Consider the following 9,222-nt stretch of genomic DNA (forward strand, 5'->3'; position numbering starts at 1 on the left):
TAGACCAAAGTGGAGGTTGTAAGGACTATGGCTTACTTATGAGTTTTAAAAAAACACTAATGGAGAATATTCCCAATTTTTACAAGGAGGTGTTTGAAGCATGGGCGGGAATAATTAAAAAGGCAAAGTACGGATGTGAAGAGGTGGATACGGTTTTAAATCACCCGGTTTTTCTTAATCAGAAAGTGATGAATGATGGCAATGTACTGTACAATAAGGCGTTTATTGGTGCAGGTTTAGGACAGGTGAAAGAGTACATGTATGAAGTGAAACCGGGGTTTTTACCTGTACAGGCGATATTTGACACCGTACGTGAGTATAACGAAGAGATAAGATTTGGAACTGTAAAAAATGTTTTTATGACAATAAAAGAGAGTATACCCAGAGAGTGGGTAAAATTAATAAATGACGGGATTGGAAAAAGAAAAGAAGACTCGGTAAAGTTTCCTGAGTTGACTGTCGAAGGGAATACAATGAGAATGGAACTAAAAACAATGAAAGTTAAACATATATACAAAGTAATGACAGAGAATGAAGTTAAAGAGCCAACGTCTGAAAAATTTTGGCGAGGAATATTTCCAGACTTAAACCAAAAAGAAATGTGGGATAATTTGAATGTCAAATACAACGGAAGTGAATGTGAAAATAATGATTTTAAAATAAGACACAACAGAGTATATACAAATATAGTTTTACATCAAATTGATAAAAACAATAAAAGGGAATGTGATGTATGCAATGAACAGCCAGAAACTCTGTTGCATATGATGTTGGAATGTGAGGACCTGAAAAGTTTTTACTCTGAATTGAGAAAATGTCTGGTGAAAAATTGGGTGAAATTATGTATCGGACGCTTTGAATGGAGGAAACTGATTTTGTTTGGTGTGTGGAAAAAAAGGAAAAAGAAAGGCAATATGAACCTGCTGAACTACGTACTGAGTCATGCAAGATACGCAATTATTTCAAGAAGAAATATGGCGCATTTTGAAGGGAAAAAAATCAGCGCATGGGTCTTGTTTGAATCAATGGTAAAAAGAAACATAAAATTGTTGTATGAATATGGACAAATTGATTTTACGGAATGGTTTGTTGAAGGCAGTAACTTTGTGACAGTGAAAAATGAAGGGAAAATACAATTTAATTTCTAAAGTATTATGGATTATGATTTATTAAAATTTTGGTTTGTAAATAGTTTATTGGATAAACATCAGATATGAACTGTATATAATGGATATAATAGAAAAATGAAGTATGTATGATGTATATGACAAATGTGAAATTATTCTTTTTTGTTTGTTTTGTCCTAAAAGTTTTTAAAATGTAAAATGTAAATATGGAAAATAAAATTTTTATTAAAAAAAAGAAAAAAAAAAAGAACGCCCGATCTCGTCTGATCTCGGAAGCTAAGCAACGTCGGGCCTGGTTAGTACTTGGATGGGAGACCGCCTGGGAATACCAGGTGCTGTGAGCATTTTACCAGCGAAATCAATGTACATTATCGTATTTTGGACATTGTTTGAAATAACGACCTTACTTCCTTAAAAAAGAATTATACAAAGTTAGTTTCTAGGCGTTTATTCATGAGAGCTCTCGCTGACTGCCGGGTCTTCGCTTACGGCCACACCGCGCTGAGAACGCCCGATCTCGTCTGATCTCGGAAGCTAAGCAACGTCGGGCCTCGTTAGTACTTGGATGGGAGACCGCCTGGGAATACCAGGTGCTGTGAGCATTTTACCAGCGAAATCAATGTAAATTATCGTATTTTGGACATTGTTTGAAATAACGACCTTACTTCCTTAAAAAAGAATTATACAAAGTTAGTTTCTAGGCGTTTATTCATGAGAGCTCTCGCTGACTGCCGGGTCTTCGCTTACGGCCACACCGCGCTGAGAACGCCCGATCTCGTCTGATCTCGGAAGCTAAGCAACGTCGGGCCTGGTTAGTACTTGGATGGGAGACCGCCTGGGAATACCAGGTGCTGTGAGCATTTTACCAGCGAAATCAATGTAAATTATCGTATTTTGGACATTGTTTGAAATAACGACCTTACTTCCTTAAAAAAGAATTATACAAAGTTAGTTTCTAGGCGTTATTCATGAGAGCTCTCGCTGACTGCCGGGTCTTCGCTTACGGCCACACCGCGCTGAGAACGCCAGATCTCGTCTGATCTCGGAAGCTAAGCAACGTCGGGCTGGTTAGTACTTGGATGGGAGACCGCCTGGGAATACCAGGTGCTGTGAGCATTTTACCAGCGAAATCAATGTACATTATCGTATTTTGGACATTGTTTGAAATAACGACCTTACTTCCTTAAAAAAGAATTATACAAAGTTAGTTTCTAGGCGTTTATTCATGAGAGCTCTCGCTGACTGCCGGGTCTTCGCTTACGGCCACACCGCGCTGAGAACGCCCGATCTCGTCTGATCTCGGAAGCTAAGCAACGTCGGGCCTGGTTAGTACTTGGATGGGAGACCGCCTGGGAATACCAGGTGCTGTGAGCATTTTACCAGCGAAATCAATGTAAATTATCGTATTTTGGACATTGTTTGAAATAACGACCTTACTTCCTTAAAAAAGAATTATACAAAGTTAGTTTCTAGGCGTTTATTCATGAGAGCTCTCGCTGACTGCCGGGTCTTCGCTTACGGCCACACCGCGCTGAGAACGCCCGATCTCGTCTGATCTCGGAAGCTAAGCAACGTCGGGCCTCGTTAGTACTTGGATGGGAGACCGCCTGGGAATACCAGGTGCTGTGAGCATTTTACCAGCGAAATCAATGTAAATTATCGTATTTTGGACATTGTTTGAAATAACGACCTTACTTCCTTAAAAAAGAATTATACAAAGTTAGTTTCTAGGCGTTTATTCATGAGAGCTCTCGCTGACTGCCGGGTCTTCGCTTACGGCCACACCGCGCTGAGAACGCCCGATCTCGTCTGATCTCGGAAGCTAAGCAACGTCGGGCCTGGTTAGTACTTGGATGGGAGACCGCCTGGGAATACCAGGTGCTGTGAGCATTTTACCAGCGAAATCAATGTAAATTATCGTATTTTGGACATTGTTTGAAATAACGACCTTACTTCCTTAAAAAAGAATTATACAAAGTTAGTTTCTAGGCGTTTATTCATGAGAGCTCTCGCTGACTGCCGGGTCTTCGCTTACGGCCACACCGCGCTGAGAACGCCCGATCTCGTCTGATCTCGGAAGCTAAGCAACGTCGGGCCTGGTTAGTACTTGGATGGGAGACCGCCTGGGAATACCAGGTGCTGTGAGCATTTTACCAGCGAAATCAATGTACATTATCGTATTTTGGACATTGTTTGAAATAACGACCTTACTTCCTTAAAAAAGAATTATACAAAGTTAGTTTCTAGGCGTTTATTCATGAGAGCTCTCGCTGACTGCCGGGTCTTCGCTTACGGCCACACCGCGCTGAGAACGCCCGATCTCGTCTGATCTCGGAAGCTAAGCAACGTCGGGCCTCGTTAGTACTTGGATGGGAGACCGCCTGGGAATACCAGGTGCTGTGAGCATTTTACCAGCGAAATCAATGTAAATTATCGTATTTTGGACATTGTTTGAAATAACGACCTTACTTCCTTAAAAAAGAATTATACAAAGTTAGTTTCTAGGCGTTTATTCATGAGAGCTCTCGCTGACTGCCGGGTCTTCGCTTACGGCCACACCGCGCTGAGAACGCCCGATCTCGTCTGATCTCGGAAGCTAAGCAACGTCGGGCCTGGTTAGTACTTGGATGGGAGACCGCCTGGGAATACCAGGTGCTGTGAGCATTTTACAGCGAAATCAATGTAAATTATCGTATTTTGGACATTGTTTGAAATAACGACCTTACTTCCTTAAAAAAGAATTATACAAAGTTAGTTTCTAGGCGTTTATTCATGAGAGCTCTCGCTGACTGCCGGGTCTTTGCTTACGGCCACACCGCGCTGAGAACGCCAGATCTCGTCTGATCTCGGAAGCTAAGCAACGTCGGGCCTGGTTAGTACTTGGATGGGAGACCGCCTGGGAATACCAGGTGCTGTGAGCATTTTACCAGCGAAATCAATGTACATTATCGTATTTTGGACATTGTTTGAAATAACGACCTTACTTCCTTAAAAAAGAATTATACAAAGTTAGTTTCTAGGCGTTTATTCATGAGAGCTCTCGCTGACTGCCGGGTCTTCGCTTACGGCCACACCGCGCTGAGAACGCCCGATCTCGTCTGATCTCGGAAGCTAAGCAACGTCGGCCTGGTTAGTACTTGGATGGGAGACCGCCTGGGAATACCAGGTGCTGTGAGCATTTTACCAGCGAAATCAATGTACATTATCGTATTTTGGACATTGTTTGAAATAACGACCTTACTTCCTTAAAAAAGAATTATACAAAGTTAGTTTCTAGGCGTTTATTCATGAGAGCTCTCGCTGACTGCCGGGTCTTCGCTTACGGCCACACCGCGCTGAGAACGCCCGATCTCGTCTGATCTCGGAAGCTAAGCAACGTCGGGCCTCGTTAGTACTTGGATGGGAGACCGCCTGGGAATACCAGGTGCTGTGAGCATTTTACCAGCGAAATCAATGTAAATTATCGTATTTTGGACATTGTTTGAAATAACGACCTTACTTCCTTAAAAAAGAATTATACAAAGTTAGTTTCTAGGCGTTTATTCATGAGAGCTCTCGCTGACTGCCGGGTCTTCGCTTACGGCCACACCGCGCTGAGAACGCCCGATCTCGTCTGATCTCGGAAGCTAAGCAACGTCGGGCCTGGTTAGTACTTGGATGGGAGACCGCCTGGGAATACCAGGTGCTGTGAGCATTTTACCAGCAAAATCAATGTAAATTATCGTATTTTGGACATTGTTTGAAATAACGACCTTACTTCCTTAAAAAAGAATTATACAAAGTTAGTTTCTAGGCGTTTATTCATGAGAGCTCTCGCTGACTGCCGGGTCTTCGCTTACGGCCACACCGCGCTGAGAACGCCCGATCTCGTCTGATCTCGGAAGCTAAGCAACGTCGGGCCTGGTTAGTACTTGGATGGGAGACCGCCTGGGAATACCAGGTGCTGTGAGCATTTTACCAGCGAAATCAATGTAAATTATCGTATTTTGGACATTGTTTGAAATAACGACCTACTTCCTTAAAAAAGAATTATACAAAGTTAGTTTCTAGGCGTTTATTCATGAGAGCTCTCGCTGACTGCCGGGTCTTCGCTTACGGCCACACCGCGCTGAGAACGCCCGATCTCGTCTGATCTCGGAAGCTAAGCAACGTCGGGCCTGGTTAGTACTTGGATGGGAGACCGCCTGGGAATACCAGGTGCTGTGAGCATTTTACCAGCGAAATCAATGTACATTATCGTATTTTGGACATTGTTTGAAATAACGACCTTACTTCCTTAAAAAAGAATTATACAAAGTTAGTTTCTAGGCGTTTATTCATGAGAGCTCTCGCTGACTGCCGGGTCTTCGCTTACGGCCACACCGCGCTGAGAACGCCTGATCTCGTCTGATCTCGGAAGCTAAGCAACGTCGGGCCTCGTTAGTACTTGGATGGGAGACCGCCTGGGAATACCAGGTGCTGTGAGCATTTTACCAGCGAAATCAATGTAAATTATCGTATTTTGGACATTGTTTGAAATAACGACCTTACTTCCTTAAAAAAGAATTATACAAAGTTAGTTTCTAGGCGTTTATTCATGAGAGCTCTCGCTGACTGCCGGGTCTTCGCTTACGGCCACACCGCGCTGAGAACGCCCGATCTCGTCTGATCTCGGAAGCTAAGCAACGTCGGGCCTGGTTAGTACTTGGATGGGAGACCGCCTGGGAATACCAGGTGCTGTGAGCATCTTACCAGCGAAATCAATGTAAATTATCGTATTTTGGACATTGTTTGAAATAACGACCTTACTTCCTTAAAAAAGAATTATACAAAGTTAGTTTCTAGGCGTTTATTCATGAGAGCTCTCGCTGACTGCCGGGTCTTCGCTTACGGCCACACCGCGCTGAGAACGCCCGATCTCGTCTGATCTCGGAAGCTAAGCAACGTCGGGCCTGGTTAGTACTTGGATGGGAGACCGCCTGGGAATACCAGGTGCTGTGAGCATTTTACCAGCGAAATCAATGTACATTATCGTATTTTGGACATTGTTTGAATAACGACCTTACTTCCTTAAAAAAGAATTATACAAAGTTAGTTTCTAGGCGTTTATTCATGAGAGCTCTCGCTGACTGCCGGGTCTTCGCTTACGGCCACACCGCGCTGAGAACGCCCGATCTCGTCTGATCTCGGAAGCTAAGCAACGTCGGGGCCTCGTTAGTACTTGGATGGGAGACCGCCTGGGAATACCAGGTGCTGTGAGCATTTTACCAGCGAAATCAATGTAAATTATCGTATTTTGGACATTGTTTGAAATAACGACCTTACTTCCTTAAAAAAGAATTATACAAAGTTAGTTTCTAGGCGTTTATTCATGAGAGCTCTCGCTGACTGCCGGGTCTTCGCTTACGGCCACACCGCGCTGAGAACGCCCGATCTCGTCTGATCTCGGAAGCTAAGCAACGTCGGGCCTGGTTAGTACTTGGATGGGAGACCGCCTGGGAATACCAGGTGCTGTGAGCATTTTACCAGCGAAATCAATGTAAATTATCGTATTTTGGACATTGTTTGAAATAACGACCTTACTTCCTTAAAAAAGAATTATACAAAGTTAGTTTCTAGGCGTTTATTCATGAGAGCTCTCGCTGACTGCCGGGTCTTCGCTTACGGCCACACCGCGCTGAGAACGCCCGATCTCGTCTGATCTCGGAAGCTAAGCAACGTCGGGCCTGGTTAGTACTTGGATGGGAGACCGCCTGGGAATACCAGGTGCTGTGAGCATTTTACCAGCGAAATCAATGTACATTATCGTATTTTGGACATTGTTTGAAATAACGACCTTACTTCCTTAAAAAAGAATTATACAAAGTTAGTTTCTAGGCGTTTATTCATGAGAGCTCTCGCTGACTGCCGGGTCTTCGCTTACGGCCACACCGCGCTGAGAACGCCCGATCTCGTCTGATCTCGGAAGCTAAGCAACGTCGGGCCTGGTTAGTACTTGGATGGGAGACCGCCTGGGAATACCAGGTGCTGTGAGCATTTTACCAGCGAAATCAATGTAAATTATCGTATTTTGGACATTGTTTGAAATAACGACCTTACTTCCTTAAAAAAGAATTATACAAAGTTAGTTTCTAGGCGTTTATTCATGAGAGCTCTCGCTGACTGCCGGGTCTTCGCTTACGGCCACACCGCGCTGAGAACGCCCGATCTCGTCTGATCTCGGAAGCTAAGCAACGTCGGGCCTGGTTAGTACTTGGATGGGAGACCGCCTGGGAATACCAGGTGCTGTGAGCATTTTACCAGCGAAATCAATGTAAATTATCGTATTTTGGACATTGTTTGAAATAACGACCTTACTTCCTTAAAAAAGAATTATACAAAGTTAGTTTCTAGGCGTTTATTCATGAGAGCTCTCGCTGACTGCCGGGTCTTCGCTTACGGCCACACCGCGCTGAGAACGCCAGATCTCGTCTGATCTCGGAAGCTAAGCAACGTCGGGCCTGGTTAGTACTTGGATGGGAGACCGCCTGGGAATACCAGGTGCTGTGAGCATTTTACCAGCGAAATCAATGTACATTATCGTATTTTGGACATTGTTTGAAATAACGACCTTACTTCCTTAAAAAAGAATTATACAAAGTTAGTTTCTAGGCGTTTATTCATGAGAGCTCTCGCTGACTGCCGGGTCTTCGCTTACGGCCACACCGCGCTGAGAACGCCCGATCTCGTCTGATCTCTGAAGCTAAGCAACGTCGGGCCTGGTTAGTACTTGGATGGGAGACCGCCTGGGAATACCAGGTGCTGTGAGCATTTTACCAGCGAAATCAATGTACATTATCGTATTTTGGACATTGTTTGAAATAACGACCTTACTTCCTTAAAAAAGAATTATACAAAGTTAGTTTCTAGGCGTTTATTCATGAGAGCTCTCGCTGACTGCCGGGTCTTCGCTTACGGCCACACCGCGCTGAGAACGCCCGATCTCGTCTGATCTCGGAAGCTAAGCAACGTCGGGCCTCGTTAGTACTTGGATGGGAGACCGCCTGGGAATACCAGGTGCTGTGAGCATTTTACCAGCGAAATCAATGTACATTATCGTATTTTGGACATTGTTTGAAATAACGACCTTACTTCCTTAAAAAAGAATTATACAAAGTTAGTTTCTAGGCGTTTATTCATGAGAGCTCTCGCTGACTGCCGGGTCTTCGCTTACGGCCACACCGCGCTGAGAACGCCCGATCTCGTCTGATCTCGGAAGCTAAGCAACGTCGGGCCTGGTTAGTACTTGGATGGGAGACCGCCTGGGAATACCAGGTGCTGTGAGCATTTTACCAGCGAAATCAATGTAAATTATCGTATTTTGGACATTGTTTGAAATAACGACCTTACTTCCTTAAAAAAGAATTATACAAAGTTAGTTTCTAGGCGTTTATTCATGAGAGCTCTCGCTGACTGCCGGGTCTTCGCTTACGGCCACACCGCGCTGAGAACGCCCGATCTCGTCTGATCTCGGAAGCTAAGCAACGTCGGGCCTGGTTAGTACTTGGATGGGAGACCCCCTGGGAATACCAGGTGCTGTGCGCATTTTACCAGCGAAATCAATGTAAATTATCGTATTTTGGACATTGTTTGAAATAACGACCTTACTTCCTTAAAAAAGAATTATACAAAGTTAGTTTCTAGGCGTTTATTCATGAGAGCTCTCGCTGACTGCCGGGTCTTCGCTTACGGCCACACCGCGCTGAGAACGCCCGATCTCGTCTGATCTCGGAAGCTAAGCAACGTCGGGCCTGGTTAGTACTTGGATGGGAGACCGCCTGGGAATACCAGGTGCTGTGAGCATCTTACCAGCGAAATCAATGTAAATTATCGTATTTTGGACATTGTTTGAAATAACGACCTTACTTCCTTAAAAAAGAATTATACAAAGTTAGTTTCTAGGCGTTTATTCATGAGAGCTCTCGCTGACTGCCGGGTCTTCGCTTACGGCCACACCGCGCTGAGAACGCCCGATCTCGTCTGATCTCGGAAGCTAAGCAACGTCGGGCCTGGTTAGTACTTGGATGGGAGACCGCCTGGGAATACCAGGTGCTGTGAGCATTTTACCAGCGAAATC

General features: G+C 44.4%; 26 non-coding genes and 4 pseudogenes across 26 annotated transcripts; all 30 read left to right on the forward strand.

Moving 5' to 3' along the window:
- The first annotated feature begins 1,610 nt into the window (after positions 1–1,610).
- LOC133119678 (5S ribosomal RNA) lies at positions 1,611–1,729 on the forward strand. The gene has a single exon (XR_009706716.1). It is a non-coding gene; the product is annotated as a 5S ribosomal RNA (ribosomal RNA).
- A 139-nt stretch (positions 1,730–1,868) lies between these two features.
- On the forward strand, positions 1,869–1,987 carry LOC133119586 (5S ribosomal RNA). Its single transcript, XR_009706627.1, has one exon. It is a non-coding gene; the product is annotated as a 5S ribosomal RNA (ribosomal RNA).
- A 138-nt stretch (positions 1,988–2,125) lies between these two features.
- Positions 2,126–2,243, forward strand: LOC133119698 (5S ribosomal RNA; annotated as a pseudogene).
- Positions 2,244–2,382: 139 nt separating this feature from the next.
- On the forward strand, positions 2,383–2,501 carry LOC133119587 (5S ribosomal RNA). Its single transcript, XR_009706628.1, has one exon. It is a non-coding gene; the product is annotated as a 5S ribosomal RNA (ribosomal RNA).
- A 139-nt stretch (positions 2,502–2,640) lies between these two features.
- Positions 2,641–2,759, forward strand: LOC133119680 (5S ribosomal RNA). The gene has a single exon (XR_009706718.1). It is a non-coding gene; the product is annotated as a 5S ribosomal RNA (ribosomal RNA).
- A 139-nt stretch (positions 2,760–2,898) lies between these two features.
- Positions 2,899–3,017, forward strand: LOC133119589 (5S ribosomal RNA). Its single transcript, XR_009706630.1, has one exon. It is a non-coding gene; the product is annotated as a 5S ribosomal RNA (ribosomal RNA).
- Positions 3,018–3,156: 139 nt separating this feature from the next.
- Positions 3,157–3,275, forward strand: LOC133119590 (5S ribosomal RNA). Its single transcript, XR_009706631.1, has one exon. It is a non-coding gene; the product is annotated as a 5S ribosomal RNA (ribosomal RNA).
- Positions 3,276–3,414: 139 nt separating this feature from the next.
- Positions 3,415–3,533, forward strand: LOC133119681 (5S ribosomal RNA). Its single transcript, XR_009706719.1, has one exon. It is a non-coding gene; the product is annotated as a 5S ribosomal RNA (ribosomal RNA).
- Positions 3,534–3,672: 139 nt separating this feature from the next.
- On the forward strand, positions 3,673–3,791 carry LOC133119591 (5S ribosomal RNA). Its single transcript, XR_009706632.1, has one exon. It is a non-coding gene; the product is annotated as a 5S ribosomal RNA (ribosomal RNA).
- A 138-nt stretch (positions 3,792–3,929) lies between these two features.
- LOC133119671 (5S ribosomal RNA) lies at positions 3,930–4,048 on the forward strand. Its single transcript, XR_009706709.1, has one exon. It is a non-coding gene; the product is annotated as a 5S ribosomal RNA (ribosomal RNA).
- Positions 4,049–4,187: 139 nt separating this feature from the next.
- LOC133119693 (5S ribosomal RNA) lies at positions 4,188–4,305 on the forward strand (annotated as a pseudogene).
- A 139-nt stretch (positions 4,306–4,444) lies between these two features.
- LOC133119682 (5S ribosomal RNA) lies at positions 4,445–4,563 on the forward strand. The gene has a single exon (XR_009706720.1). It is a non-coding gene; the product is annotated as a 5S ribosomal RNA (ribosomal RNA).
- A 139-nt stretch (positions 4,564–4,702) lies between these two features.
- Positions 4,703–4,821, forward strand: LOC133119592 (5S ribosomal RNA). Its single transcript, XR_009706633.1, has one exon. It is a non-coding gene; the product is annotated as a 5S ribosomal RNA (ribosomal RNA).
- Positions 4,822–4,960: 139 nt separating this feature from the next.
- Positions 4,961–5,079, forward strand: LOC133119593 (5S ribosomal RNA). Its single transcript, XR_009706634.1, has one exon. It is a non-coding gene; the product is annotated as a 5S ribosomal RNA (ribosomal RNA).
- A 138-nt stretch (positions 5,080–5,217) lies between these two features.
- LOC133119594 (5S ribosomal RNA) lies at positions 5,218–5,336 on the forward strand. The gene has a single exon (XR_009706635.1). It is a non-coding gene; the product is annotated as a 5S ribosomal RNA (ribosomal RNA).
- Positions 5,337–5,475: 139 nt separating this feature from the next.
- LOC133119694 (5S ribosomal RNA) lies at positions 5,476–5,594 on the forward strand (annotated as a pseudogene).
- Positions 5,595–5,733: 139 nt separating this feature from the next.
- LOC133119595 (5S ribosomal RNA) lies at positions 5,734–5,852 on the forward strand. Its single transcript, XR_009706636.1, has one exon. It is a non-coding gene; the product is annotated as a 5S ribosomal RNA (ribosomal RNA).
- Positions 5,853–5,991: 139 nt separating this feature from the next.
- On the forward strand, positions 5,992–6,110 carry LOC133119596 (5S ribosomal RNA). The gene has a single exon (XR_009706637.1). It is a non-coding gene; the product is annotated as a 5S ribosomal RNA (ribosomal RNA).
- Positions 6,111–6,248: 138 nt separating this feature from the next.
- LOC133119697 (5S ribosomal RNA) lies at positions 6,249–6,368 on the forward strand (annotated as a pseudogene).
- Positions 6,369–6,507: 139 nt separating this feature from the next.
- Positions 6,508–6,626, forward strand: LOC133119597 (5S ribosomal RNA). Its single transcript, XR_009706638.1, has one exon. It is a non-coding gene; the product is annotated as a 5S ribosomal RNA (ribosomal RNA).
- Positions 6,627–6,765: 139 nt separating this feature from the next.
- LOC133119598 (5S ribosomal RNA) lies at positions 6,766–6,884 on the forward strand. The gene has a single exon (XR_009706639.1). It is a non-coding gene; the product is annotated as a 5S ribosomal RNA (ribosomal RNA).
- Positions 6,885–7,023: 139 nt separating this feature from the next.
- LOC133119600 (5S ribosomal RNA) lies at positions 7,024–7,142 on the forward strand. Its single transcript, XR_009706641.1, has one exon. It is a non-coding gene; the product is annotated as a 5S ribosomal RNA (ribosomal RNA).
- Positions 7,143–7,281: 139 nt separating this feature from the next.
- Positions 7,282–7,400, forward strand: LOC133119601 (5S ribosomal RNA). Its single transcript, XR_009706642.1, has one exon. It is a non-coding gene; the product is annotated as a 5S ribosomal RNA (ribosomal RNA).
- A 139-nt stretch (positions 7,401–7,539) lies between these two features.
- LOC133119672 (5S ribosomal RNA) lies at positions 7,540–7,658 on the forward strand. The gene has a single exon (XR_009706710.1). It is a non-coding gene; the product is annotated as a 5S ribosomal RNA (ribosomal RNA).
- A 139-nt stretch (positions 7,659–7,797) lies between these two features.
- Positions 7,798–7,916, forward strand: LOC133119675 (5S ribosomal RNA). The gene has a single exon (XR_009706713.1). It is a non-coding gene; the product is annotated as a 5S ribosomal RNA (ribosomal RNA).
- Positions 7,917–8,055: 139 nt separating this feature from the next.
- Positions 8,056–8,174, forward strand: LOC133119683 (5S ribosomal RNA). Its single transcript, XR_009706721.1, has one exon. It is a non-coding gene; the product is annotated as a 5S ribosomal RNA (ribosomal RNA).
- Positions 8,175–8,313: 139 nt separating this feature from the next.
- Positions 8,314–8,432, forward strand: LOC133119602 (5S ribosomal RNA). Its single transcript, XR_009706643.1, has one exon. It is a non-coding gene; the product is annotated as a 5S ribosomal RNA (ribosomal RNA).
- A 139-nt stretch (positions 8,433–8,571) lies between these two features.
- On the forward strand, positions 8,572–8,690 carry LOC133119666 (5S ribosomal RNA). The gene has a single exon (XR_009706705.1). It is a non-coding gene; the product is annotated as a 5S ribosomal RNA (ribosomal RNA).
- A 139-nt stretch (positions 8,691–8,829) lies between these two features.
- Positions 8,830–8,948, forward strand: LOC133119603 (5S ribosomal RNA). The gene has a single exon (XR_009706644.1). It is a non-coding gene; the product is annotated as a 5S ribosomal RNA (ribosomal RNA).
- Positions 8,949–9,087: 139 nt separating this feature from the next.
- LOC133119604 (5S ribosomal RNA) lies at positions 9,088–9,206 on the forward strand. Its single transcript, XR_009706645.1, has one exon. It is a non-coding gene; the product is annotated as a 5S ribosomal RNA (ribosomal RNA).
- The last annotated feature ends 16 nt before the right edge of the window (positions 9,207–9,222 follow it).

The sequence above is a fragment of the Conger conger genome, unplaced genomic scaffold, assembly GCF_963514075.1.
Source record: "Conger conger unplaced genomic scaffold, fConCon1.1 SCAFFOLD_146, whole genome shotgun sequence".
NCBI classification, from domain to species: Eukaryota; Metazoa; Chordata; class Actinopteri; order Anguilliformes; family Congridae; genus Conger; species Conger conger.